This window comes from Pseudorasbora parva, chromosome 1 (genome assembly GCF_024679245.1).
Source record: "Pseudorasbora parva isolate DD20220531a chromosome 1, ASM2467924v1, whole genome shotgun sequence".
Classification (NCBI taxonomy): domain Eukaryota; kingdom Metazoa; phylum Chordata; class Actinopteri; order Cypriniformes; family Gobionidae; genus Pseudorasbora; species Pseudorasbora parva.
The window spans coordinates 14,156,466-14,174,999 of record NC_090172.1 but is presented as its reverse complement, the minus strand read 5'-3'; positions in this window follow the sequence as shown (position 1 = coordinate 14,174,999).

Below are 18,534 nucleotides of genomic sequence, written 5' to 3'. Positions count from 1 at the left end.
GCCAGTTCTCCTGCCATCTCCAACTTAAAACGGACTGAAATTGGTTAGATGTCTGTGGAGAATGGCGGAGTGCCACTCCACTTTTTCATCTTTCTTTCTTTTATCTGAGGAGCAGATGGCAGAAGACTTAGGCGCTTTGAAAATCGAAGATTGCAAGCCAGCGTGAGGTTGCACTTGGGGAAACGATTTGGACTTTAAAGTTTGTGGGGAGTCTGAAGTGATGGCTGCATAGGCACCGTTCTGTTTGTGCTAATTTGCTCTTTAGTGGAGGAGAACATTTAGAGAGAAGCCACTCCAACACAGCCTGAATGCAATGGGAACATGGCTGAAATGATTCAGTCGTTCTGGAGGAGAGTTGAAAAGATAAGAGGCCATCCTCAAGATGCTTCTGTCACAGGGAGTCTGAAATAAACGATGCATGAGCCATTCAGAAAACTTAAGAGAACATCCTGGACCATGTCTTTATAAAGTTCCAGATCCTACACTCTTCAGTTCATGCAATGGTCACCAACCTTTTCAAGCCAAAGATCCCTGACCTTGACCTTGGACCTTGATGAAAGGCAATATCTACCTATAGATTTTTCATGGCCGATTCAGATTTTGTGTGTGTGTGTGGGGGGGGGGGAGGTAAACAAGCTTATGCAAATTGGCTATTTCCCATACCAGCAGCCGATTTTCTTTGTTTAAACAAATTTATTTGTTGTTTATTTGCTCTTTAACAGGGCAAACTGGCCTTGAAAAATGTAGCCATTTGAAATAAGAGGCAACTATTGCATTTTAATCACAATCCGAACATGTAGCATGAGCAGTTGCTTTTGGTCTACATTAGATTGAAGTTGTTACTTAAGACACACCTGCACAAAACAAAAACAGATGGACTGAATAAAAATGCAAATGCACTCTCTGGCAGTAGGTGGTGCTAATGGAAAAGAAGCGTTTCATTGAGTACCTCTGTAAAAATGCCATTGAAACTTTTCTGAAGACAGTCAGTTCCGTTCAGAGATACATTTAGGGAAAATTAAAATGTTTAGATGAAGTCGTGGAGACAGTGTGAACTTTGACTTTACAGTGTGAGCTGGAGGTGAGTCTTCTGTGAGCTCACTTTTTGATTGGGTATTGCTTCTTTCATGTGATAATCTCCAGAGAATGCACACAATTGTTAAAATTTCTGCATAATTTGCAATGGTGTGATTGCATTTGTTGTCATGTGGTATTGATATAATGCATTCTGTAATTAAAGGGTTACTTTAGCGATTAGCATATGGCTTTGTATCAGTAGAAACCCTGGAGTATATTCAAATGATTGCCCCCCCCCCCCCCCCCCCATATCCCCCGAGATTTATGCATTTTATTTCTGGAAAAATTCCTCCTATGACGCAAATTGACGATATTTGCATCATAGGAGGAATGTTTGGCCAAAGGCTAAAGACTACAGCCAGCAGAGGGAGCCATTTCCGCATGTTTTGAACCCGCGCATGGGGGATGGGAGATTACACTTACAGCACAACTCGCAGCTACAGGCACTCATCTAAACGGAGCTATGGTGAGCAATGTAAGTCTTTTAATTTCTCAAATTAATTTCTATGAAAGTTAAGCTTGCAAAGGCATGAACTGAAACTACTGAACTCTACTGAACTCGCGTTCTGAATGTATGCCAGGAGTGTAGCCGCAATTACCTCAGCTCTCATCGAGAGCTCATTCAGCTCATTTATCTCACTCCTGCAGTTAGTCCTCAGTGCTTTGATACTCGCGCGGTGACTCTTTATTTTGAACAGACACGTTCAGTTTTTAATTGTAGTGTCTGTTCTCCAACTCAGTCACAGTAATCCAGTAGGTGGCTTTGGGAATGGCCTCACAGGGCAGCAAAGCATTCTGGGAATTGTAGTCTTTCATCCCAATGAGACAAAAATACATTTTCTGTCTTTTCTCAATCTAGAAGGCACCAAATTCAAAAATAATTTCACATTTCTACTACACTGATGACCCAGTTTAAATACAGATTTATCTTCCCAACGCTGAAGTACCCCTTTAAGTATTAGTGTCACTGTCTCAACATTTATAGTTATAGCACATTATTTAGCTAGCACTGTGAATTAAAGAAATCATAAATGTAACAAATCATAAAAGTAACATTGTTTTCTACTTGTATATATTTTACATTATCAGGGCAAACTATCAATTTCTTTCAAAAACCTGAGTAAGAAAAAGAAGACCTAGCCTGACGTGGTCATACTCAATTCTAGTCAGAATATGAGTCTGAAACTGCTCCATTGGGCTGTTATTATGAGGCGTGTTTCAACCGAACCAGGAAAGACCTCAATTCGATAGACCTACAACCAATCAGAACAACGAAGCGACGCATTGTCAAATGTCAACATAAGTTCAACTGCACTGTGTTGCCAAGTCCACGGTTTTTTCCCCCAAGGGTTTTTTTCTATGTCCGCGGGTTGAAGCGACTAATATGTGATATATGGACCCATTAGTGTGAATTTTAGCAGGCAACCTTGCCAAAATAACACACATTTTACCCCCCAAATGCCATTTTTCCCCCGGAGAACTCCCCGAGAAGCTATTGTTTAGGACTAGTAGTTAGCGGGCTTTGTTGTAAAAACTTGGCAACCTTGTCTGCACGTGCACTGAAATCAGGCTGGAATACACAATCTTTGCGGGTGTTGTAAAAAAAATAGAATAATTTAATGATACACAGAGTACTTACCCAACATGATCATAATTTCTGAGAAAATTTGTGAAGGTGAATGCATTTACAAACAAGTTCTCCGTTTAGGATTCGAAAAAATATAATCCAAGGCCCTTTGATGACGTGCATGATTACGTTACTGTTGATCATCTGTCTGTCATCGTCTAAAGCCCGCCCTGATGATTTCATTGTTCCGACCTGTTTCTGTTCGGGGATAATTACTCCTCTATAGAGCAAGGCCAGACCGAACTGCCCGACCTAAAAAAAAATTGGGCGGGGCTAAGTTCGGCTGGCATCCAGGCTAAAGAAGACCACCAAAAGAGCATGATACAAAACATCACTTTCCAATCTGATGAAATTTCGTCCCTTACACACGCAGTTTAACTAAATATTGCTCAACTCTATAGCTGTAGTTAAAAATGCATACTGTTAGAGTATGTGCCACATTTGATGAATTTCTTGACTACTGAAAATTATGAAAATTATGTCACACAGACTGTCTTACTTTCAGCTTTAGAAAGTTTTGGACCATTAACCTCAGAGTCAGACATGCATAGAATGATCCTAAATGTGACTAGTTTCCCAAAGGTCCTTATAAATCATGTATCAATCCTCTATATGCACTAATGTTCAAACATGCATCCCTCTTTAAATATAAAAAAATAAATTTTAAATGAATGCAATGTGTATAAGCACATAAACTACACTCAGACTGCCCATAAATATCTCTTTATGGTTCAGAAGCACACCACTCATCCTCAGTCACTCACCACAGAGTTAATGGTGAGTATACCAGCAGTCAGATAGTTTTTAGATGACTTAGCTGGATGTTAACAGAGTTCTCTATGTTGCAGATGAGTTTAGAGAATGGAACACTTGAGGACTAACCACAGAGGGAAGCGGGAGAAGACAGATGGCTGAAGACAGAAGATGGATGTAGGCTACCATGTTAGCTGAACAGGTAAGTAGTCAGGGATATGTTGGGTAACAACAACGACCAGACCAGAAAACTGTGAGGTGGAAAGTGACTGCTTAGATAAAAGTGAGATAAAAAAGGGTGATTTATGGCAGGTATGGGTGATGGTGGAATTTGCGCAGATGGTGAGCAGGGAGGATTCTGGGAGTTGCAGTGCTAAGGAGATGGGTGATGGTGACAGCTATGCGCCGTAGATGGCGACAACTATGTACAATATGTGTAGGCCTATATTATTATTATTTATTTATTTTATTTATAATTATTACTTTTTTTTTGAAAACCATGAATATATATTAATTAATTTCAGTGATGTGATAATCACAAAGCAGTTTAAATGCTGATTTATATGCTGTCACGTGTAGTTGTTTTGTTGTCTGTTGCTGTTTGCCTGGGTTCCACCCCACTAGATCCATGGTTATTAATTGAGTTTTTCATGAGCTCCTTATTTATGCTAATAATCCTCTATGTATTTAAGTTTCATTTGTTCATTTGTCTGGTTTACATCAGTGTTTAGTGGTTGTGTCTTCCTGTATTCTTTGTGAATTTATGTACTTATTGGACCTCTCCTCCTCCGCCGCCCCCGGTCTTTGAAATCTCCACCCAAAACCACTGCGCGGGCAGCCCCTCATGAACAACTCAAATTCCAGGCTTGGTCTTCTTTCGTCCTTCACTGATGTCGCTCATCCTTATATGCAAAATAACAAGATCATCAACATTAAACAACACATAAATCAAAACTGAATGAAATGTCGACCCAGGATGAGCTATAGGACTGTGCAACCAACCAGGAGTGTTGATGGGCACGATCTACTCCGTCTTTGTTTAATCATCATTCTGAATCCAATACAGATTTCTAAGCTTTTTGTTCAAAATGTTGCTTTTTTATGAAAATTACCCACATTCAAGTGTTGATAAAAACAGGAATGCATGAAGCTAGAATAAAACAGGTTTTTGTTTAAAAGCAGATGGTCTGTTCTGGCGGCCATTATATATTTTTGAAAATTATCAAAAACTCTAGTAGGGAACAGCTAACCTTTAAAAAAAATGTGGCGGGGAAAGAGTTAAGCTATTAAACTGAACCAGACATTGTTAGAGCAAGCAAAAAAGATGGAAATTCAGGAGAGAGCGGGAATGGTGGGTAAACACTCACATGTAAATATAAGCGACGTGGAATCCAACAATACTCAATTCAATGCAATTTAAGTTACATTAATTTGTATAGCACTTTTCACAATACATATTGTTTCAAAGCAGCTTCACATAAAATGCACAATATCAACTGAGATTGAAGAAAAACTTATATGTCTTTCATTTGTTGGCTGTCTGAATAAGTTGGAAACTCAAAAGTCTAAAACTTGTAGTAACAGCAGTCCATTTAAGCCCAGTTCTGCTCTGTGTGATGCATCAACTTCAGTAAAATCCACATATGCCGCACTTATCACAGCAAACTGTGAGAGAAATGAATCCATTTAAAAGTGGGGTGGAAAATGAGTTCATGCATAACAGTGGAATTGAAGCATGGTGTTATGTAGAGTACACCTGCAAATTTGAACTGCCCACACTTAATGTGCAGAGAGCGAACAGATAAAGTCCCTGTAAAGGCAATTCTGAGATTTGCTTCTAAACACATTATAAATGTTAGAAATGTATTGCTGAAACACATTACAATGACTGTAAACTGCTGAATTGTGACGTTAGACGTCAGTTTTTAACCATTGCTGTGTTCAGGATTTTTTAAAGCGGGGCTACAGCGGTGGCTTGATGACACACTAGAGCCACATATCGCCCCTCCCTCAACACTATAAATAACAGGCCTGTCCCAAATGGCACCCTAAAGGCGGGTGTACACTGTGCGAATTCGGACACTCGGGAGGTCGTGAGATATTGCAGATGCTATGAGTCAGTTAATTTGATCATATTCTTTAATCTTAAATGAGGAATGGGACACCCTACGACGGTCTTGTGGACTTAACAGACAATGCACACAATGGCCATTTTAAGTCCACAAGTCTGAAGTGCACATAAAGTGTGCCATTTGGAACATGGCGTAGTCCATTTGTTGGGTGGACCACCGAGGAACTGTGATCTGCCCCCTTCCTAAAGAATGCCATTGTTCCAACGTTTCTACCTGATGGTAGGTCCCGAGTTTTCCACAGATCATTCTCTCGTGAGTGTTCCCAAAAGATGTCATGTGGCAGATGCATGAGGGGCTAGTGGGTGGACACTTTGGTGTGGAGCAGATGCTGTCACGACTGCAGACAAAGTATTATTGATATAAGATGTGATGTAGATGTAGTGTAGATGTTTCACTCTGGTTGTATCTGTGTCAGCTGCGCAGCCAAGGCTCTACCATCAAAGAGGCCTCAAGCATCAAATTTTCCTGAGTTTCCACTGGTTCAGAGTCACCTGCGCTCTTCAAAAGTTCACCGGCTTGCTTCAGCCTATAAATTCCTGCTGTCACCGTTAGGCTCTGTGACTAGAGACTTTTATTATAAAAGGATTATTTTGACACTGGACTGTGACATGCATGCTACATATACACCTCTTATGGTAACATCATAACACACATGATCTCTTTTGTGCAAATTTGAACTCCAGACAAATATGTTTGAGTCACTGATCATGTGTATTGTTTAGTGTTGTTCCTGACCCCATCCCCGTTTAATGATTCATAAATTTCACTATATTGATTTACGTGTTGTGTTATGTTGGGGCGGCAGTGGCACTTTTAGTGGTTCATGTAGGTTGTCTACAAACCGAAAGGTTGGTGGTTCAATCCCCGGTTCCACCTGACCAAGTGTCGAAGTGTCCATGAGCAAGACACCTAACCCCAGCTGCTCCTGATGAGCTGGATGGCGCCTTACATGGCTGATATCGCCGTCGGTGTATGAATGGGTGAATGTGAGGCAAAAATGTAAAGCGCTTTGGATGGCCATAGGGTCTGTTAAAAGCGCTATATAAATGCAGTCCATTTACCATTTATGTGTTGCATTAAGAATTGAAACAAGACAGGCACCCAGGTCGAAAAGAAATATATTTAAATTTTTTTTTTTTTTTTTTTTTTTTACATATTTAATATATTTAAATTACACTATATTAAATGCATATTAAATGTATTATTTTGAAACAACTTTAAGTATATTAAGTGTATTTTAAGATATGCTTATGATAAATTTTAAGCTATTTGCAATATATGTACATTTATTAAATTGTGCTAAAATGGAACAACTTTAAGTACATTTAGTCTAATTTAAATGTATTTAGTAAAAAATGTATTTAAAATATATTTTTTATAATTAATTTTAATGGACTTCAGGAACATTTTAACAGCATTTCAGGTACATTAGACGTGCATTAATATTACAATAGTAGTATATTATAATGCCGTTTTTTCAGTATTCAAAATGGCATAAAAAGTGCAAAATTATAAATGTTGACACATACACACTTTGAAATATAGAAAACTTTAATGTACTATATCATATACATTACAAAATAAATTCCTTGAGTACATTAAAAAGTACAGCAGCATACATATTCTCTTGAAAAATACATTATAATAAATGAAAGAATAATAAAGTGCTACGGCAGAGCTATTTTCGTCCACTTGTAGAACATTTCAGTTATACTAAAAAGCACACACACGAAATGCGTATAAATAATCATGTTAAATGTTTGTTGTTTCCATATAACCACTTACATATTATAAGTAGTCATACTTATGGAACATTTTCCCTATCCCAAACAGACAAAACAGTAAAGGACACCATTTTGAGGGGGAGTTTTCTGATCTGTTTAATTCTTGGTTGAACACTGTTAAACATTTAATTTAATTAATGAGTATGTTTTGTTCCCAATGTTTATGTATTTTTGTATTGTTATAACAGTTTACCCTTTTTGTTATTGTAAATAACATTTATTTGTGATTTTAAAAAGGCTTGGCCTTTTTAAGATGGCCTTTCAAACTTGGGAGCAATGACTGGAGTAATGCTGCTAAAAAGTCGGCTTTGATTTACACAGGATTCACAGGATTTAATTACATTTTAAAATACAGTATATTCACATAGAAAACAGATATTTTAAATTGTAAAATTATTTCACAATGATTCTGTATTTGTGATATGTCTTGATGAACATGATAATCTTACTTACCCCAAACTTCTGAACGGCAGTGGGTTGCATGTTTGCAGTTTTATTCATCTATAATTAATATAATAATGTATCTAATTCAACATAAGTGCTTGTTGGTCTAAACCAGTTGACTGTATTTCAATGAGTGACAGAAAGGCTGTTCACTTGCACAAAGCCACAATGTCAGGAAACGGATCAAATTATTTTTCAAATATCCTCATCGTCCTCACCAGGACTGCTGAAGGTCAGCTCTGTTAGACACTCAGCTCTTTTCATCGGCCTCACTGGGCAGCAAACACAAATTCAGCGGCAACAAGACACACATTATGCAGTCACTCAAGAGCACACGTGCAGTTCTCACACGCACAGCAGTGGATACACACTCACAAAACACACACACACACACACACACACTTACTGGCTGGCTCAGAGAAATCTATCACATGCTCGAACACACACTAACACAGTGTAGTGAGGAGAACCATGACGTGGACCGCAGTAATTTAAGCCCAGAGGAGTGTCTGTCAGTCGGCCGAACCTACTCGGACCAAGCCAATAACGAATGTTTTCGCTTGTGCTCTGAGAGCAGCAGTGCTGGTCTGACCTCTCGGTCTGTGTCAGTCTGAATCGGCTCCACTCACCTGCGTGTTCGCTGGGATCTGTGTGAGATGGTGTGGATCAGATGAGCTCTGTGCTGCTTTGACCCGCCGCAGACCCATTAAGAACCGTCCGACTGAACCAAACATCACCAGAATCAAGATTGACTGCAGGTCACGGCCTTGTCTGGATTCTACAGTAGAGCACCGACTTTACAGCTCATGTAATCTTACTGATGGATGTTTAACTACATACTCCTAAATAATGTCATATATTATAGATAAATAAATAATATGTCAGTGCACTAACTAAAAGAAGAAACCCACTGAACAAGAACAATGTATTTACTTGTAACATTTAGATACAAATTTAGAAATCACATACTCTCGAGTGGGAAATTATTTTGAATAATTAATGACTGGGATTTAAAAAAAAGGGTCAGTAGGTACCTGGATAAGGCCACGGAGGCCGCTCCTCTGTGGCCCCCTGAACTTCCTGGATCGTCATGGCTTCCTGAACTTCCTGCACCACCATGGTCCCTTGAACTTTCTGCTCCTCCATGGCTTCCTGAACTTCCTGCACCACCATGGTCCCTTGAACTTCCTGTTCCTCCATGGCTTCCTGAACTGCCCCTTGGCCCATGTCCACCTATTCTCTGTGGCCCAGGTTCGCCCATACCCCATGGCCCAGAACCGCCACTGCCTTACCATTGTCCATGTCCTGTTCCCCTGCATGGGCCTGGCCCACTGTCCCTCCCCCAAAACCACCTCTGCTCCACCAACCACCTTGATTTTCTTTTTGTCTAGTTTTGGTCTTATGTTGGGCATTGGAAGCCGCCTACTAAAACTAAACAATGAATAAAAAGCAGTTAATAACTGGTAATATTAAATAAAATGTGGACAAATGTGGTATTTTGTGGAGGTTGAAGCTGACAATACAAATAGTTATCTCTAATGTTCAAGAATCCCGACTAAATCCAGCGTTGCGTCATCTTTAACTGACGACACTTTGACGTGACGTTAAAGGGAGCGAGGATATATCATTTCACTTGATCTTTTCCTTGTGTCCTTTCCTCCAATCCTGAAGGGGTGGAGCTAAACTGAGAGGAAAGGAAGCTATGAAAGGAAATCAGGATGCACAAATAAGAATTGGGAAGCACCCCTTATGTTTGCCTTGTTACCTTGTCTAGTATTAAGTTTGTGTAACTACTGTTAGTGGCTGTTCACTATGCCATGTTTGCTATGTTACGATATACTATGCCATGCCAAGTTTTTTTCTTTTTCTTTTTCTATGCTTGATCATGTCTGGATTATTGTAATAAAACTGCACTACTTAAAGCTTGCCTCCAGAGGATCAATGTTAAACACTTCTATCACAAAATATGGAATCTTAGACCTTTCTGATGATATGTTTTGTCAAGATTAGAAAAGGTTTTGATTAAAAGTAGTTAAAATAAATTTTGCAATATGAAACTTGACACCACTCATTGCACCCAATAGGGGTGGAATACTAGCCTGACAAGCCAGACCCACATCAAGATGTTTGGTCTGAAAACTCACCATTGAGAGCTCAATCCGAGGGGCGGGATAAACGGTTGTCTTTCAAACTCCCTCTGCACGCGATAGGATAGCACTACAACCAACCAGAGCAACGAAGGTGAAGCAGAGCTGGTTGATAGATTAAACATTCGCCGTATCCGGTCGGCAAAGCTCCGAACATGCCTTCAGTGCCGTTCTTTGTTCTTTTCTCAGAGAAAAGCCAAACTCCAATTTTTCCAGAGTCGTGGTCAAAGCTAATTCGAAAGACCGCCGTTCGCCAGTTTCTGTGTTTACTAGAAGCACGCAAACACAACTCGGCCATCATCATTATGGCCCCGCCCGCCAACTCTATACACGATGTGATTGGCCCGGCAAGAGTTGGGTGATTACAGCTCAGAAGTGTATTGAGAGTTGCTAGACGACACTCGCGGGCAGATTAGATTAGCTGCCACTAGGGTGCGTCTAGGCTAGGCTAGTGGAATACTGTTTCCATAACACAACATGCAATTTCAAAACACACAGGATGAACTCTGAGTTTGTAAGCTTTCAAATGATGCCTAATTTATGATGATTACTAAAATATGTAATATGAAAAAGACGATAGAAATTAGGGACCCACTTTATATTAGGTGGCCTTAACTACTAATATTTACTAAAATTGTAATTGAATTTAAGTACTAACATTTTAATTAATCATTTGATAAAATGGACTTATTGTGTACATACATGTTTTTACATTGTACCAACATTTTCAAAATTACCTGCATGTAATTACGTCTGTAATTAATTTCTGTAGTTACATTTGTAATTACACTGTTGACACTTTCCTTACACCTAAACCTACCCTTAAACACCTGACCCTAACTCTACCCCTTTCCCACCTCAATATCATCAAACGTGTTTTGCAACATAAAATGAACACAATAAGTACATTGTACTTACTTTTTGATGTAAGTACATAGTAGTTAAGGCCACCTATAAAGTGGGACCCAAATTAGGGCAGGTAAATTGTAACATCCGAAGAGTCCAAACAATGACTGAGTGTATGTGTGCTCTCTTTATAGTGCCGGTGATGAGGTCTAATGCACGTCAGATTGCATGCGGAGGGATGAAGGAGGGAAATGTAGTCCATTTTCAGTATTCTGGTAAGTTTCACAGTTGGGTGAGTGAGGAGAGCCCGGTGTGATCTTGAGTGTGTTAGTAGAAAAACATATTTTTGGATATTGGTTCTTCCTGTTCGATGAATTACATTTAAACACTGTTTTATATTTTTCATTAATGTGTAAGTTCTGTCAAATGAAGTGTTACTCAATATATGCTTTTCATTAAAAGCTGTGTATGTGTTTGTGTGTAAACTACGGTATGTACAATTAGTGCACTGTCTAAGACTTCATTAAAAGTAAATGAATTTAGCCTTTTTTCAAATTTTCTTATAATATTCTTTTACAAAAAGAAAATAACAATATCTGCAGACCAATTATAAAGAGAGGGAGAGAAATCAAGCGAGTCTCTTTTCCGTTAGTGAAAGAAGCAATTATATGAGTTCCCACAATTCCAATCCAGCAGCAGCCTGCCAGTCAGGCTGGACATGCATCACTACATTAGTAAATGAATGATGTGTCAACCAATCATGATTTAGACTTTATAAAAGAGCGAGAGGATGCAGACTACACCAGACCAGAACCTGCAAGCCTCTGTTGCCAGACTGACTCCGCTAAATGACATCCAAGTGTCTAAACTCTGGGATTTTTCTTCATCCCAGAGATTTAAATCTTTTGATTCCATTTACCAAATGATTTGTTCAGATTTGTTTACTGATTAATTCAGTAACTCCTTTTGTACTTTGTGTCATTACACAAGTTTGTGAATAAGTGATTAAATCATTCACACAGTTGATTAGTTTGAACATTGTTCATTACTTAAACAATCCTTTTTTTTATTGTATATTATAATTTGCACACATCTTTTAGTATCTTGTCTGTAATTGTTGGAGCTTAGCAAACAAATGCTTTTCTTACTTAGTATTTTTGTCTTGTTTCTAGTCCAAACATCTAAAAAAAATGTAAAACAAGTATTTACTAGACAAGCAAAAGTAATTGTCTTGTTTTGGGAAATTAAGAGAATTTTTGCTTAAAATAAGCAAAATAATCCGCCAGTGGGGTAAACAAAATAATCTTAAAACAAGATCATTTTACTTACCCCACTGGCAGATAATTTTGCTTATTTTAAGCAAAAACTTATTTTTAGTTATTTTTTCCCAAAAACAAGACAATAATTTTTACTTGTCTAATAAATGTTTCTTAATGTAAATTTTGACTAGAAACAAGACAAAAATAATAAGTAAGAAAAGCATTTTTGCAGTGTGGTTACTATTGTCAGAAATCAGGCCTCTGGGGCTCCCTCTGATCGCCACCAGGGGGCTCCTTTACCTCAACATTTATCCCCATTCGGACTTCATTACCCATAATCCTTTGCCCTGACACACCAGCCATCATTGTTTACACCTGAGTACCATTAGCCTCATCACCTCAGTCTATATAAACCTTGTTCACTCTGCTATTCACTATGAAGTCTTGTAAAGTGTAATCACTACAATTCTGAGCGTTCTGTCATGGTTTCATGTCTCTTGGTTTTCGATCACCGCCTGTTTCTGGATTGTTCTTTTGCCTACGTTCCCTGCCTTGTTGTGTTTGTTTGGACTGCCTACATGGATTGCGATCTTGCCTGAACTCTGGACCTTGATTGTGAACTGCTGTCTAAATAAAATTGCATTTGGATCCCCACTCTGACTCATCGTTACAACTATGAATTGATGTAAAACTGTAAATAATTTAATTTAAGTTTAACTTATTTTTTTCCCCCTGGAAAAATAAAGGATAAAAAAATTAAATAATAACAGAATTTTATCTAGTTTATTGGGTAAACTATATTTCCCCCCACAAATTAAAGCATTTTTCAACCACTGGTTTGTCTTTTATCAATTAAATCACAATAATATTATTTACATTGTTTTCAATCATTTTTAAACATTCATGAATAAATCATCATATATGTATGGAATAATAAAAGCTTGTTTTCACTACAGAATAAAATAGAGGTATACAAAAAATTTAATAAATTAATAACATTTAAGGCATTAAAATTGAATTATTGTGTCAGACAATTAAATCAAATTACAAAAAGTGTCTTTATTATTAGTTTTATTTCTAAATCATTGATTTGTTCCTAATTCTGTTCTGCTGTTGAGGCTTAAAATACTTAAAGAATTTACATACAGGTTAAAACAATTAAATGTGTTTATTTGTATATGTTAGGTTTTATAATATTTAAGGAGCTTATTTAACACTTTAAATCCACAACCCACATGGTGTAAAAAAAAAGAAAAATAATTTTTACTCAGAAATAACATTTTACAAATAATTCCAAATAAATGGCAAGTAAAACACTGAATAAAACAAGACATTTTTAAAGTTAGAGTATGCCAAAATAAACATGAGCAGAATTTGTAAACATTGTCTACAGATTATGGGAATCATGTAGTCCAATATTTATGATTATGCTGTCCTCTCTCAGATGCTCATCAGATATCCAAGTGCTCAAATGGTTGGAAAGAGGTTTGATCAAACTGACAGAGGATTCCGATCCTTGTATTAATTGTTTAAACAGAGGGATGGATTCTTGTCCTTACTTTCATTTCAGAGCTGTCGCTCTCACCTCATGCTCAAGGTGTTTCATGCATACTAATGCATCTGAGAACACTGTTTATTATCTGCTTCTCTCTGTCTTTTGGAATACCTGCATTCTTTCCACACATAAAGAAATAGTGCACCAAAATGTTTTTTTTTTAAAGTATTGACATTGCTCACTGTCATGTCGGTATACATGTTATAATGCTTTATATCTTTTCATATGCATTGTAATTTTTGCAGATTAAATGTGTTTTAAAGGTGCCCTTTCTTTTATCTTTCGGCTGTTCCCTTCAGGGGTCACCACAGCGAATCATCTGCCTCCATCTATTTCTATCCATTGTATCCTCTTCTCTCAGTCCAACTACCTTCATGTTCTCTTCACTACATCCATAAACCTCCTCTTTTGTCTTCCTCTTGACCTCCTGCCAGGGAGCTCTAACCTCAGCATCCTTTTACCGATATATTCGATATATAAACATCTCACATGTGCTCTGATGTACTCATTCCTGACTCCTAAAGAGAACCTCAACATCTTCAGCTCTGCTACCTCTAGCTCTTCCTCCTGTCTTTTACTCAGTGCAACTGTCTCCAAACCATACAACATCGCTGGTCTCACTACTGTCCTGTACACCTTTCCTTTCATTCTTGCTGGTACACTTTTATCACACAAAAGACCTGACATTTTTCTCCAGCCATTCCAACCTGCCTGCACACGCTTCTTCACCTCTTTTCCACACTCCCCATTGCTCTGGACTGTTGACCCTAAGTACTTAAAGTCCTGCACCTTTTTTACCTCTTCTCCCTGTAACCTCACTGTTCCACTTGGTTCTATCTCCTTCACACACATGTATTCTGTCTTGCTGCGACTAACCTTCATCCCTCTTCTCTCCAGAGCAAACCTCCACCTCTCTAGACTTTCCTCCACCTGCTCCACCTGCTCTCACTACAGATCACAATGTCATCTGCAAACATCATAGTCCATTGAGATTCCTGTCTGACCTCATCTGTCAGCCTGTCCATCACCCCGCAAACAAGAAGGGGCTCAGAGCCGATCCTTGATGCAGTCCCACCTTCACCGTGAAGTCCTCTGTCTCACCTTCGGCACACCTTACCACTGTCCTACTGCTCTCATACATATCCTGTACCACTCACTTCTCTGCCACTCCAGACCTCCTCATACAGTACCACAGCTCCTGTCTAGGCACTCTGGCATATGCTTTCTCTAAATCTACAAAGACACAATGCAGCTCTTTCTGACTCTCTCTGTACTTCTCCATTAACATTCTCAAAGCAAATAATGCATCTGTAGTACTCTTTCTTGGCATGAAACCATACTGCTGCTCACAAATGTCCACTTCTCCCCTTAGCTTTGCTTCCACTACTCTTTCTCACAACTTCATTCTATGGTTCATCATTGTAATACCTCTGTAGATTCCACATCTCTGCACATCTCCCTTGTTCTTAAAAACCGGCACCAAAACACGTCTCCTCCATTCCTCAGGCATCCTCTCACTCTCTAAAACCTTGTTGAACAACCTAGTTAAAAACTCTACTGCCATCTCTCCTAGACACTTCCATACCTCCACTGGTATGTCATCAGGACCAACTGCCTTTCCTCTCTTCATCCTCTTCAAAGCTCTCCTAACTTCACCCTTGCTAATACTTTCTACATCCTGATCAACAATATTGGCCTCTACAACTCTTCTCTCCCTGTCATTTTGGAAGCCCTCCTTGACCACCTAAAGCTTGTCTCAACTGCTCCCTGAAAACCACACAGCACTCTTCCTTTTCCAACTTCCACCACTTTGTCTTCTGCTCTGCCTTTACTCTCTTTATCTTCTTTACCACCAGAGTCATCTTACACACCACCATCCTATGCTGTCTAGCTACACTCTCACCTACCACTATTTAGTGGTAGGTGATCTGATGTGTTCTGATTTTTGCTGACTGGATATGGCGAAAGTTTAATCCTTCAACTAGCTCTGGTTGGTTGTAGCGCTATCCAATTCCGTGCACGCTGTGCAGAGGGAGTTTGAATGACAACCGTTTATCCCGCCCCTCGGATTGAGCCCTGTAAATGGTGAGTTTCAAGACCAAACATCTTGATGTGGGTCTGGCTTGTCAGGCTACATATCTACCAGTTCTCTGCCTTTACCTGTCATTGTACCAACATTCAAAGTCCCTACTTTCAGTCCTAAACTCCTGCCTTTCCTCTTCACTCTCTGCCTATAGACAAACCTTCCTCCTCTAACAAACTTTCCTCCTCTCCTTCTTTGACTAACAGTAGCCCAATTTCCACCAGTGCCCTGTAGGTCAACGGCACTGATGGCGGTTGTTGTTAACCCGAGTCCCACCAGATCCGGTATGGAAGTCATATTCGTGATTCGCTGAATTGATGTCGGATGCCCTTCCTGACACAACCCTCTCTATTTATCCGTGTGGTGCCCTAGAATGAAAAATATATATATATTTTAAATTGTTCTCTAAAATCTACATAGAGGGTATGTGACTTATTTAAGAGCAAAAAAGTCCAGATAAGCTTTTACAGGTCCATTTAAAACCCTAGAAATTTTCCCTAGAATGAGATGGACTGTTTTTGCCTTATATGTAAGGGTCATGAATAGTAATGTGGAGTTCTAATCTGATTCTACACTGCTCACAGTAACAGCAAACACATCTCTACTGTCCAGAATGACAATGGATAGATTAGGCATCCAACCTTATATGTTTCAGCCTGTTTCTGATGAAAATGCAGATTTTGACGAACAACAAATGGTTTTGAGATTGGAAATGGACACTTCTAGTGGTAAGTTTAGTCTTTATTTTCATTAAGAACCAGCAAAACATAACTTGTTACGCCAATACTAGAACTTAACCCTAAACCTTAACTAGCCTATAAAAAGCATTAACTTTATACGTTAACTTATAGCATCAGCAGTCACAACTTTGAACCCCTGCCCCGTTGAAATTGAAAGGGCCCTTTCCGATCACAACACAAGTGCCCCCGATTTCTAATTTCTACCGGAGGCGATTTAACCAACCGAACTCTGTTTCTACCGAGTTTGTAGCATCTTGCATTAAAGCTAGACAACATGGGGTATCGTCAAAGGGTTAGCTTACCCAAGAAATTTTAATTATGTCATTAATTACTCACTCTCATGCTGTTCCAAACCCGTAGGACCTCTTCAGAACACAAATTAATGTTCCCATGGCATGCAATTTTAATTTTATGAGGTTTTTCAACATTATTATGAGTTCCCGTAGCCTGAATATTGTTCCCAAGTGGCTAGAAATTTTGATCGGTGTAAAAGGTCTCTGCCTTTGAGTAAATGAGAGCTTAGACGAGCCGAACTTGAATTTTCCTGTTATGATGTCATAACAGGAAAGGTTTCCCCCCCTTCCTCTGCTTTGCCCACCCAGAGAATTAGTAGAGAATGATTCAGTTTATCAGTCGCAATGTAAGCACAGGCTTTACCATATGGGTTTGACAGCACCGCCACAAATAGTGAGTAACAGTGTTCATTAATGCCTGATCTAGGATCAGGGATTTATGATTTGTAGCTAATCATTCAAGTTCCCACATACTTTCTTTCTAAATCGTTTAATACTGTCAGTCCCGTCTTGATGCATCAGTGAATCAAGCCATTGACTGAAATGATTAACTTCATGTTGTTTCTGTTAGTAGCATGAAACAAATCTGTTATTTAAATGAGTAAAGTACAGAGAGCAATCAAAGAACAGTCTTTATAATGTTTGGATCTGTCAATCACACGTATATCTGGAGTGCACACTTGTCCAAACTGCCGTTATAATGAATGATGCTGTTATGCTCAACAGAAGCTCTTACTGTATTCATGTTAATGTCGTGTTTGTTGTTAGTTGTGGTGAAAGCATTTTGTGAGAGAAATAACATTGCTCGTTATTAAAGTTCACTCGTGTTTATTCAGAGCTCTCAGATACAAACAAAATAAATTTGCGCACACACAGTGCTCTCAACAACTTGGTACAATAATACTTTCTCAGCAATCTATTTCCAGCTCACCCTCTCTGTCTTGCACCTGACTACCACCCCCCCCCCCCCCCCCCCGTCAGAAACTAATTTCAAATGCAAAGATGTCAGCAAATCACAACAGTGGGTGTTTTCTCTGAAGTCTCACAGCAGACACGCCCCTTGAAACAGAGCATTCAAGCCAGAGGGCTAATATCAGAATAGAAAAAATGCCCTTTATTTCTAAATTATGACATTTTTTGATGTAAAACCCATACTAACAATATAAGTACACCTCAGGAAACATTATAAAATAAAAAATCCATGCCATGGGACCTTTAAGATATTTTTGTTGAAATCTGATGGCTCAGAAAGGCCTCCATTGGCCGTGATAACTTTATGAATCAGCGTATTGATTCAGGACACATGTCAATATATAAGTCGTTATTTAGTTGTTGTTGTTTTTTGTGCACAAAAACTATTCTCGTCGCCTCATAAAATTATTGTAGAACCACTGTAGAGAGATAGACTTTTTAACGACGTCTTTAGTGCCTTTTGTGGGTCTTGAGAGAGGAAATGTCATTGTGGTCAATTGAGGCCTGTCTGAGTCATCGGATTTAAACACAAAAATATCTTAATTTGTGTCCCGAAGATGAACAAAGGTCTTACAGGTGTAGAACGACATGAGGGTGAGTAATTAATGACATTTTTTTTATTTTTGGGTGAATTAACCCTTTAATGTTGTCTCACTAAGAAACTTTCAGTTTAATCAGAAATAGTTTCGACAGTCAAGAAGTAGATAAAATCACTACTTACTGCTATGAGAATTAAGTTAGAATTGCCCCCTTCTTCAGTATCAGATGCTGAGTGAAGCCTGCTTGATATTGTCCCAGGTTAGAAAAACTGTCCTTGATGAA